Source organism: Octopus sinensis, linkage group LG2 (assembly GCF_006345805.1).
Source record: "Octopus sinensis linkage group LG2, ASM634580v1, whole genome shotgun sequence".
Lineage (NCBI taxonomy): Eukaryota > Metazoa > Mollusca > Cephalopoda > Octopoda > Octopodidae > Octopus > Octopus sinensis.
Genome location: NC_042998.1, coordinates 140692168 through 140704667, shown reverse-complemented (window position 1 = coordinate 140704667; position 12500 = coordinate 140692168).

The following is a 12500-nucleotide window of genomic DNA, read 5'->3' as shown; positions in this document are numbered from 1 at the left end:
GGCTGTGTGGTTAAGGAGTTTGCTTCTCAACTATGCTGTCTCCAGTTCAGTCCTACTGCGTTGCACCTTCGGTTAGTGTTTTATACTATAGTTCTAGGCCAACAAAAGTTTTCTCAACGGATTTGGTTGGAGGACACTGAATGCAACCTGTCGTACATCCTGTCCTCGTACAAATTCCCTGCAAGCCTGCGTTCTTTTATGAGCTGCTGCCAGTTTTTCTAACTTAGGAGGACGTTAAGCTTTGCTGTGTCTCTTTAGATCTTTTCTGCTAATTTTTCCTTGAAGAAGAACTCTGTTCGAAACGTTGGTGCAGACGAGCACCAGATTCTTTGGAGTTCATTCGATATATATGTATGTGTTGGTACCCCTTGGTTGCAACATGGCGTGATGGTTGTAAACAAATGTCAGCGTCATACAAGCGGTGTGTTTTTCAATCTGTGAAATATGTGTGCTCATGGGGAAATAATACTTTGTTTAGAAGCAGGAAGAAAAAGACCTGATGTTCTCGTTTAACAATTCCGGAACTGGACTAATAATTTTATAACTTAGGACATTAATGTTATTCAATGGAATAATGCGGCGAGCTGGCAGAATCGTTAGCATTTCGTCCATCTTTACGTTCTGAGTTCAAATTCCGCTGACGTCGACATTGCCTTTCGTCCTTTATTATTCACTGGAATAAAGCGGTAAGATGGCAGAATCGTTAGCACTCCGGGCGAGTTCTGCTAAACATTTTGTCCGTCTTCACGTTCTGAGTTCAAATTCCGCCGAGGTTGACTTTGCTTTTCATCATTTCAGGGTTGATAAAATGAATACCAGTTGAGCACTGGAATCCATGTAATCGACTTACTCCCCTCACCCGAACTTGCTGGCCTTGTGCCAAAATTTGAAACCATTATTATTTGATGGAATAAGTCAGTATTGCTACAACTTTCCGACTTTTTGTTTGCGATATAACAGGTTCAATTTTTTCTGATTTGCTTTTCAAATTATGGGTTGTAAAGCTTAGACATACCATGTTACCAGATGTTCAACTACCTTCAGTTTTGAGAAAACTAGAGAACCAGGAAATGACAGCATACCAAAGATTCCAAATTAAAGGTGTGTTAAATTATTTTATTATTACTACTTTTAAATTTTGTTCACAGGAGGTGCTGGTTCTTGTGATCTTTGCAAAGGTCAATGCCATCGATAGTCAGTTTGGACTTTTTTTTTAAATCGGGGGTCCGCGACCATTCCGAGAATGTTTTGAATAGAATGGCAGGATTGAAGCGATATAAATGTTGGTTGGTTGCTTGCTTGATTTCTCTAGTCACATATTACATCATATAGGGAGAGCCGGATAATGAATAAAAAAAAACGCGGAGAGAGTTTCCATCAGAGATGCTGGATGATACAGTAGGCTTGTTGGCAGGCAATGAGTAGAAGAACGCTACATACACACTCGGCGAGAAAGAGTCAGGGAGTAAATGGCAGAGCCGATATACTAGTGAGAAATTTGTTCTAAGGTAATAAATATTTTTCTTTTGAAAATTACTGCGGAAGGATCATTAATAGGCGCAGGAATAGCTGTGTGGTGAGTACCTTGCTTACCAACCACATGGTTCCGAGCCCGTCATATATATATATGTGTGTGTTAGTCCCCCCATCGTCGCTTGACAACCGATGCTGATGTGTTTACGCCCCCGTAACTTAGCGGTTCGGCAGAATAAGTACTAGGCTTGCAAAGAATGAGTCCTGGGGTCAGTTTGTTCGACTAAAGGCAGTGCTCCAGCATGACCGCAGTCAAATGAATTTATTTCATTTTGTATCATCGTCATCAACCATGAACATTACTAGGACTTATAGGGCCTCTTACCCGGTTTCCATAGCATTTACAAGTCGCCGAAGTTACAACACTCATCCTGAAGAGGGCGCTAGTTCACCACAGGTTATCTCGTGTGGCTGAGTGGACTGAACCAACGTGAAATGAAGTATTTTGCTCAACAAGCGGTGTTTGTATGTGGACGATGTACGGGAGCCATAAAGACCACAGATACACGGGAAATTAATTTCCTTAAATGTCCTGGTGGTGCTGGAAGTTGTAAATAATTTTTGCTACCTAGGTGACCTAATTAGAGGTGGAGGAGGTTGTGCAGAAAGTGTAAATGCTAGAATAAGAATAGTATGGAGAAAATTCAGAGAGCTTTTACCTGTGTTGGCAACCGAAAGTCTCTCTGTCTCGGAATTAAAGGAAGATTGTATGATGCATGTATACGAACTGCGATGCTGCATGTTAGTGAGACATGGGACCTAAATGCAGACGACATGAGAAGGCTGGAGAGGAACGACTCTGGTATGCTTCGCTGGATGTGCGACAGAGGACTGGTGTATTGAGAGAGAAGTTGGACATAAGAGGAATTATATGCAATGTACAAGAGAGGAGACTGCGCTACGTTAGTCATGTGATGCAGTTGGATGAAAACAGTTGCATGAAGAAGTACAGATCACTTAGTGTATGTGTGGAGGGGTGAGTTCAAATTCCGCTGACGTCGACTTTGCCTTTTGTCCTTTATTATTCATTGGAATAAAGCGGTAAGATGGCAGAATCGTTAGCACTCCGGGCGAGTTCTGCTAAACATTTTGTCCGTCTTCACGTTCTGAGTTCAAATTCCGCTGACGTCGACATTGCCTTTCGTCCTTTATTATTCACTGGAATAAAGCGGTAAGATGGCAGAATCGTTAGCACTCCGGGCGAGTTCTGCTAAACATTTTGTCCGTCTTCACGTTCTGAGTTCAAATTCCGCTGACGTCGACATTGCCTTTCGTCCTTTATTATTCACTGGAATAAAGCGGTAAGATGGCAGAATCGTTAGCACTCCGGGCGAGTTCTGCTAAACATTTTGTCCGTCTTCACGTTCTGAGTTCAAATTCCGCTGACGTCGACATTGCCTTTCGTCCTTTATTATTCACTGGAATAAAGCGGTAAGATGGCAGAATCGTTAGCACTCCGGGCGAGTTCTGCTAAACATTTTGTCCGTCTTCACGTTCTGAGTTCAAATTCCGCTGACGTCGACATTGCCTTTCGTCCTTTATTATTCACTGGAATAAAGCGGTAAGATGGCAGAATCGTTAGCACTCCGGCGAGTTCTGCTAAACATTTTGTCCGTCTTCACGTTCTGAGTTCAAATTCCGCTGACGTCGACATTGCCTTCGTCGTCCTTTATTATTCACTGGATAAAAGCGGTAAGATGGCAGAATCGTTAGCACTCCGGGCGAGTTCTGCTAAACATTTTGTCCGTCTTCACGTTCTGAGTTCAAATTCCGCTGACGTCGACATTGCCTTTCGTCTCCTTATTATTCACTGGAATAAAGCGGTAAGAGTGGCAGAATCGTTAGCACTCCGGGCGAGTTCTGCTAAACATTTTGTCCGTCTTCACGTTCTGAGTTCAAATTCCGCTGACGTCGACATTGCCTTTCGTCCTATTATTCACTGGATTAATAAAGCGGTAAGATGGCAGAATCGTTAGCACTCCGGGCGAGTTCTGCTAAAAATTTTGTCCGTCTTCACGTTCTGAGTTCAAATTCCGCTGACGTCGACATTGCCTTTCGTCCTTTATTATTCACTGGAATAAAGCGGTAAGATGGCAGAATCGTTAGCACTCCGGGCGAGTTCTGCTAAACATTTTGTCCGTCTTCACGTTCTGAGTTCAAATTCCGCTGACGTCGACATTGCCTTTCGTCCTTTATTATTCACTGGAATAAAGCGGTAAGATGGCAGAATCGTTAGCACTCCGGGCGAGTTCTGCTAAACATTTTGTCCGTCTTCACGTTCTGAGTTCAAATTCCGCTGACGTCGACATTGCCTTTCGTCCTTTATTATTCACTGGAATAAAGCGGTAAGATGGCAGAATCGTTAGCACTCCGGGCGAGTTCTGCTAAACATTTTGTCCGTCTTCACGTTCTGAGTTCAAATTCCGCTGACGTCGACATTGCCTTTCGTCCTTTATATTCACTGAATAAAGCGGTAAGATGGCAGAATCGTTAGCACTCCGGGCGAGTTCTGCTAAACATTTTGTCCGTCTTCACGTTCTGAGTTCAAATTCCGCTGACGTCGACATTGCCTTTCGTCCTTTATTATTCACTGGAATAAAGCGGTAAGATGGCAGAATCGTTAGCACTCCGGGCGAGTTCTGCTAAACATTTTGTCCGTCTTCACGTTCTGAGTTCAAATTCCGCTGACGTCGACATTGCCTTTCGTCCTTTATATTCACTGGAATAAAGCGGTAAGATGGCAGAATCGTTAGCACTCCGGGCGAGTTCTGCTAACATTTTGTCCGTCTTCACGTTCTGAGTTCAAATTCCGCTGACGTCGACATTGCCTTTCGTCCTTTATTCACTGGAATAAAGCGGTAAGATGGCAGAATCGTTAGCACTCCGGGCGAGTGCTCTGCTAAACTTTTGTCCGTCTTCACGTTCTGAGTTCAAATTCCGCTGACGTCGACATTGCCTTTCGTCCTTTATTATTCACTGGAATAAAGCGGTAAGATGGCAGAATCGTTAGCACTCCGGGCGAGTTCTGCTAAACATTTTGTCCGTCTTCACGTTCTGAGTTCAAATTCCGCTGACGTCGACATTGCCTTTCGTCCTTTATTATTCACTGGAATAAAGCGGTAAGATGGCAGAATCGTTAGCACTCCGGGCGAGTTCTGCTAAACATTTTGTCCGTCTCTCACGTCTGAGTTCAAATTCCGCTGACGTCGACATTGCCTTTCGTCCTTTATTATTCACTGGAATAAAGCGGTAAGATGGCAGAATCGTTAGCACTCGGGCGCGAGTTCTGCTAAACATTTTGTCCGTCTTCACGTTCTGAGTTCAAATTCCGCTGACGTCGACATTGCCTTTCGTCCTTTATTATTCACTGGAATAAAGCGGTAAGATGGCAGAATCGTTAGCACTCCGGGCGAGTTCTGCTAAACATTTTGTCCGTCTTCACGTTCTGAGTTCAAATTCCGCTGACGTCGACATTGCCTTTCGTCCTTTATTATTCACTGGAATAAAGCGGTAAGATGGCAGAATCGTTAGCACTCGGGGCGAGTTCTGCTAAACATTTTGTCCGTCTTCACGTTCTGAGTTCAAATTCCGCTGACGTCGACATTGCATTTCGTCCTTTATTATTCACTGGAATAAAGCGGTAAGATGGCAGAATCGTTAGCACTCCGGGCGAGTTCTGCTAAACATTTTGTCCGTCTTCACGTTCTGAGTTCAAATTCCGCCGAGGTTGACTTTGCTTTTCATCATTTCAGGGTTGATAAAATGAATACCAGTTGAGCACTGGGGTCCATGTAATCGACTTACTCCCCTCACCCGAACTTGCTGGCCTTGTGCCAAAATTTGAAACCATTATTATTTAATGGAATAAGTCAGTATTGCCACGACTTTCCGACATTTTGTTTGCGATATAACAGGTTCGATTTTTTCTGATTTGCTTTTCAAATTATGGGTTGTAAAGCTTAGACATACCTATTTCTTTATTACCCACAAGGGGCTAAACACAGAGGGGACAAACAAAGACAGACATAGGTATTAAGTCGATTACATCAACCCCAGTGCGTAACTGGTACTTAATTTATCGACCCCGAAAGGATGAAAGGCAAAGTCGACCTCGGCGGAATTTGAACTCACAACGTAACGCAGACGAAATACCGCTAAGCATTTCGCCCGTCGTGTTAACGTTTCTGCCAGCTCGCCGCCTTCATAAAGCTTAGACATACCATGTTACCAGATGTTCCACTACCTTCAGTTTTGAGAAAATTAGAGAACCAGGAAATGACAGCATTCCAAATTAAAGATGGAGACCGAGGAAGACATGGGATGAAGGCTGAACCTTTCGAAGGTGATGACAGAGAACCAAAATGTGGTGCATTTCTTTACATGAGAACACCCTACCACCAGATCTTAAAAAGGAACCTGGTACGGTCCCTGGCCTTGCCAGTTCCTGTCAAGCCGTCCAGTCTATGCTAGCATGGAAAACGAACATTAAATGTTGATGATAATGATGAACAACACACCACCAGGTATGGGAATCGAAACCACGATCTCGAAATCGTGAGTGTAGCACCCTAACTAGGCCACGCGCCTTCACTTATCATTTTATATAAGCGTTAAGAAATCTGATAGAAAGTTAAATTATAAGTATTGTATGTATGACCATATTTTCTGATATTACCTATAGTGACAAAAATATATTTCCAAATTTACTCGTCATATGACGGCTAACACTCTTGTACTTAAATAATTATTGACTCTATAGATTATAAATAAAATTATATTCTTTAAACGGTGGAGACAGAAGATAAAGGCAATAGATTCATTCAACCGAAACTTCACGGATCGTAAATGAAAAAAAAAACCACATCTAAGGTCATGTGACCAGTCTAGGATGACAAATTTTTGTATCAAGCGAAACCAATTCAAAGGATATATTCTTACTACTGAATTTAGTTACGAATAACGTATGTATGTATGTAGGTGTCGCTTTACATATATATAGCGTTGTGTATGTGTGGAGGGGAGGGGTATGTGTCTATAGACAGGTGTATGATATATATAAGCGTGTGTGTATGTTCATATACAAGTGTAAATGTGTGTATATTTATATATATATATATCTATATGTGTATGTGAATAGTATAAGTTGTGATGTGTGTGTGTGTGTGTGTGCGCGTATATATAATATATAAGTGTATATATGTATATATATATGTGTTTATATTTATGTGTAAGTGTATATATATATATATATTTGTTACGTGTGTATTAACGGTCTATTTTTCTTTATAATTCTATTAAAAGGGTTGGTACTTCTAACTTCTGCTTCTTATTCCAAGCTGACTAAATTGATGTAATCCCTGTTCATTTCTAACCGTCTCTGGGCGAATATTTATTTGCAAGAAAGAAATTCCAGAGAGTTGCAATCCTGGTGCAGAAGCACTATTAATTAAGTACTTAATGTGGAGTCTATAGAACAAGAAAGACGACAAATAAGTGTTGCTGAGTGGAAGAAATATGCGTCTAACTCAGGTTAGAAGCCATTGATGTAGCGAGAGATATGTGAAAGATGGTAGCTTCAGTCACTTGCTTATCTGTTTCAAAAGCGAAACACATTTGTTATCAGGGGTAGTCGACGTAAAACTGGGGAGACCTCTATCAGTTAACAGCCTTGAAGGAAAATAGTGTCAGACAGGTGGGTGGTGTTGAGTGATACGAGAATATGTGGTGAGTCGTAACATTTATCGATCTTGTAGGGCAGGTTCCAGAGGCGTTTCCCTCCAGACTGGGTCCCTGTCGAAGGTGTCTGCTGAAAAACCTGAACCTCCCCGCCCTGTTTCTGTAGGACAGTAGCACCAAGTGAAAGATGTTATTTGAATGGGTATGCCTGAAACCCGGTTCAAAATTTTGTCAACAGGGTTAAATTCCGTTGAAAACTTCCATAAGCCAAGAAGTATTGTTAAACTTGGTTATCTGTTTGTCGTTCCCCACTTAGAAAAGAAGTCCTCATGCCGCCAGCACTTGAGAGGTTGTCTTTACAGGACACAAAGCTCCCTCTGAAATGTCTGAGAGGTGCTGACATGACACCATTCGGACTTGAGGATCAATTGAAAAGATGGAGAGAGAAAGAGAAGATACAGCACATCTATGGGCCAGTGTAACTAGAAGGAGTAGGGGTGCCCGCCTCGAACGACGCTTCTCCGGGGGCGGGCACTTCTGAGTTTGTTGCATAAGCTTGTATAAATTTAGGAGTCCGATGGAAGGCACTCGGGCGATAAGACTCTAGCTACAACAGTGTTTTTCAACTGGGGTCCATATGGCCCTTAGGAGCCCACATAAGATGTTGTTGTTGAAGACTATTTGCAATAAACTAGTCATAATTCTACAATGCTCAAAATATTAAAAAATTTTATAATACAAATCATAATAATATTTAATTATAAAAATATGGTAATAGGATTTTTTAAAACATTGAATGGCTCTGAGGGTCCACCCATGTAAAATGGGAATCAAAAGGGTCCTTAGGCAAAAAAAAAATGGTTGAGTACTACTGTGCTACACCAATGCTGAAGCATGTTTATTAGTTACTTTATACCAATCACTTGATCGGTATAAATTGTTCTTTCAGTGGAGTCCAAGATGTCTGTGAACACAACAGAAAAATGCAGTTTTGAATCAGGGTGTCAAAAGATCGTGATATCCCGCAAATCTGGCTCGAATCTTTACCAATAAGCTAATTCCGTTGAAGGTGAACATAGACCAAGAAGTATAGTTAAAAGTGAAACCAGGTGGCATGATTTCCCCCCACTTCTTGACGACCCACTCACGGAAAGGGTTATCGTGTCAGTGGCTGCACTTCACAACCGGAAATACTGGGCTCCCAAGTAGTTCGTAGGGATCGCAGCTCCTGGATGTGTTGCTTTCACTGCGTAACTCTGTCGTTGGGTCATTGTTAGCTCGTAGTTACAGCTAAGGTGACATGTTCGGTACGCTGGTTTTATATTAATGAACTGAAGTGGTGGACGTGGTGGTGGTAAGGAGCCACATCCTTTATTCATCAAAGGCTAAAGACGTTTGTGATAGAATAATTGAATAATAAAATAACATGTTAAATTTAGGACAAGCTAGGACCGGTTAAAACACAACATAGAGAATAATATTGTAATTGTTAATAAATGAAAGAAGTCGGTGATTTAAGATCAAAAGGTAAAAACGGCTGTGAGAGAATAGGTAATTGTCAGTTTGTAAGACTATGGGGAGAATAGGTATTTAGATGTAAACAAAGAAAGGAAATAGAGAAACAGACAGACAGATAGGCAGGCAAGCAGGTAGGTAGGTAGATAGATAGATAGTTCCTGGTTCCGGCAGCGTATTGTGCTCGTGAGGATTGTCTCAGTTTACTCAATAGTAAATTAATACCAATCAAGTGCAGGCATAGCGCCCCTCCCTCCCTCCTTCTCTCTCTCTATCTATCTATCTCACTTTTTCAACTGTCACATCCTTGATGTTCTCCTGGATCATCGGTGGATGAATAGAGAGAAAGTCTGTTTAGTCTGTGACTAAATAAGCATTTAAAAACCATTGGCGAAAGTATGGTACATGTCACTGAGCCATATTTGATCACGGATGGCGGCTGGCTGTACTTATATGTAACTGGTATATAATTTTTCCATTTTCCTAACCATAAATTTGATTACAAATGTGAGAGTCGTATATTTCATAACACTAGCTATTATATTGGTCATGCGTACACAACAGTCTCTCGCCGTACTTACAACAGGGAGCGAGTACAACATCTAATGATGCAACACAGCATAAAATTTTATAGGAAAACTGTTGTAATGAAAATGGTACACTCCTTCCAACTATAAAGTCAGACAGTCAGTCGTTGTAGGAGGTCAGTAGTAGTAGAGTAGTAGAAAGTAAGAGGCTACGTGGTAAGTAGCTTACTTATGAACCACATAGTTCCGGGTTCAGTCCCACTGCGTGGCACCTTGAGCAAGTGTCTTCTACTATAGCCTCGGGCCGACCAAAGCCTTGTGAGTGGATTTGGTAGACGGAAACTGAAAGAAGCCCGTCGTATATATGCATATATATATGTATGTATGTATGTATGTATGTATATATATGTATGTATGTATATATGTATGTATATGTATGTATGTATGTATATATATGTATGTATGTATATATATGTATCAACACATGGCATGGCCTTACCGAAACAGAGAGCATAGGTGCTTCGTATCTGAACGAAATTGCTAAACGAGCAGTTCACCATTTGCAAACTCGATCTGAACAGCAGATACAAAATAAATTAAAACAAATCGAAGTTGCTTTTAAATTAATAAATAAACACTTCGATAAACTAAGATGTGTTTTCTCTTCGAACGCATCACCGGCGCAACAACAACAACAAACTCAGCGGCAACAACAACAACAACCTCAACAACAAACTCAGCGGCAACAACAACAACAGATACAGCAACAACAACAGGATGAACCACTCCTCGATTCATCTACAATGGCCGATTTGCTAAACGAAACGATTGACCCCCCAGTCATCAGGGTCACACAGCAGGAAGCACCACCCCTTCCTTTCACTGCCCCAGCAGCTCAATCATCATCATTGTCAACACCATCTCCTCTGCTTACTACTACTAGTACAACTCCAACTATGTATCGACAAACATCTTTGTCTTGGAATCGACCTCCTCAATCATTACCACTGTCAACATCTCTTCTACCTACTACTACTACTACTAATGCTATCTCAAGGAATTTACCTCCTACAGGTCACAAAGGTCGCCAAAACTTCAACAAACTATCATCTACACCTTTCACAACTCACACACACACACGCACCTACACACCCACTCGAAACGCCATCATTTGCCGATATTCTCTTCGCCATAGACTGTGCACTGATAGAGACTGCAAATTCACCCATTTACCTGGAACAAAACGCTCTATCCCCACAAACTACAACAGCAACCACCATAATACAACACCACCACAACCACCAATATCTCAAACAAGGAATCCCCAAATCTGCCGCTATTCCCAGCGAGACAGATTGTGTCTGCACAGGGATTGCCCCTTTACCCATCTCCCGGGGACTCGTCGGACATTTAAAGATAACCACTCACATAAAAATAGCCGCGGCCACAGTCACCTGCGGTTCCCTAGACAGGAAACCACCTCTTCTTCCTCTTTTTTAGCTATGATGAATCTAGCAAAAGAACTGGAAAAAAACATCCGAGCTATCACCCACCACCATCCACCACAAATACCCCACTGCACATGCCATTAAAAAGCAATCAAATAAACAAATCACCAAAACAATTAAAACCATCCACTCTCGCCTCAACATTTCTGCTTAATGCCCAAGGCATCAGCCCTTCCACCAATACACAAAAATGGAAGATAAGATTCCTGGAGGACTGGGTCGAGGCCCATCCAAACCACATCCCTTTCTTCGTCCTCACTGAAACCCATCTTAGTGACCTCCACTTGGAAGCCGAGGTGAAAGTTAAAAATTTCAAAACCATTCGTGCTGATCGTGCTGGCAGAAGAAAGGGTGGGACTGCCATTTATGTCCATGATTCATTCTCAACAGAAGCCATGAACATATTTTCGAATGGATACTGCGAAGCAGTCGCTGTATTCAGTCAAACCAACAACTTAACAGTAGTTGGGCTCTACAGACCACCCCAAACGCCCCTACCATGCTTCAAGGAATGCCTCAACAGCATAAAGTGTTTCATTCAGCAGTGTCAACCTGACAACATTTTAATGATGGGAGACTTCAACCTTCCCGGGGTTGACTGGTCTACAAACAGTCTGCCCCCAGGTTCTTCTCTCTCAACCCCTGACAGGGAGGCAGTGGAATCGCTTCTTGACTTCATGGATGACTTCTTCTTGTCCCAACTGGTACTCGAACCAACGAGATGTCACAAAAACGTCTTAGACTTAATTTTCAGCAATCACACTGATACTATCCACAATATTGCAGTGGAGAAAACCCTACTCTCCGACCATGACATGGTTCTCTGTGATCTGAGATTTCACTGGCCAAAATGCAAAACAAATGTCATCCCTCCTGTTCATCCATTTGACACTATGGATTTCCACAATGCAAACTGGGAAGCGATCAATAATGATCTTGCACAAGTTGATTGGTCCTTCACGCACACATACACACCCACTAACACTAAAAAGTCCTGGCAGTCACTTGTAGACATCATCACGAACATATGTGCAAGACACACCCCATTAAGATCTGCAAACAAATCTAAGTGTCGAATCCCTAGAAATAGAAAATCTCTCATAAGGAAAATTAAAAGAATCAACAAAAAGATCAACATGCTGAAATACTGTCAACAGCAACACACCAACCTGACTGCCATCTCGTCGCTAGAGATTAAAAAACATAAACTCCAAAACAACATGATGTCTATCATCAATAGTCAGCGAAGAGCTGAAGAGGCCTGGGCCATTGAGAAGATCAAACTCAATCCCAAAGTGTTCTTTTCATTTGCAAAAAAACACAGAGTCACTGGTTCTACTGTTGGCCCTCTGATTGATGAAAATGGTACTCTTCAAGACAATGCCAAAACCATGGGAGAGATATTGCAGAAACAATATTGCTCTGTTTTCAGCAATCCTGATATGACTGATCTGGGCTGTATCAGTGATGTTACTCCCCAATACACTTTATCGGACATAACATTTGGCGCTCCTGATGTCTTAGCAGCAATAAAGGAAATGAAGCATAATTCAGCAGTAGGTCCCGATAGGTTCCCTGCTTGTGTCTTGAAGATGTGTCAAAACCAACTCGCACCCCCTCTAGCCAATCTGTGGCGGAACTCACTGGATGCTGGATATACCAGAGGACCTTCTATCCCAGTCTGTTGTCCCAGTTTTCAAAAAAGGAAACAAATCGCTTGCCGTGAATTACCGTCCAATCT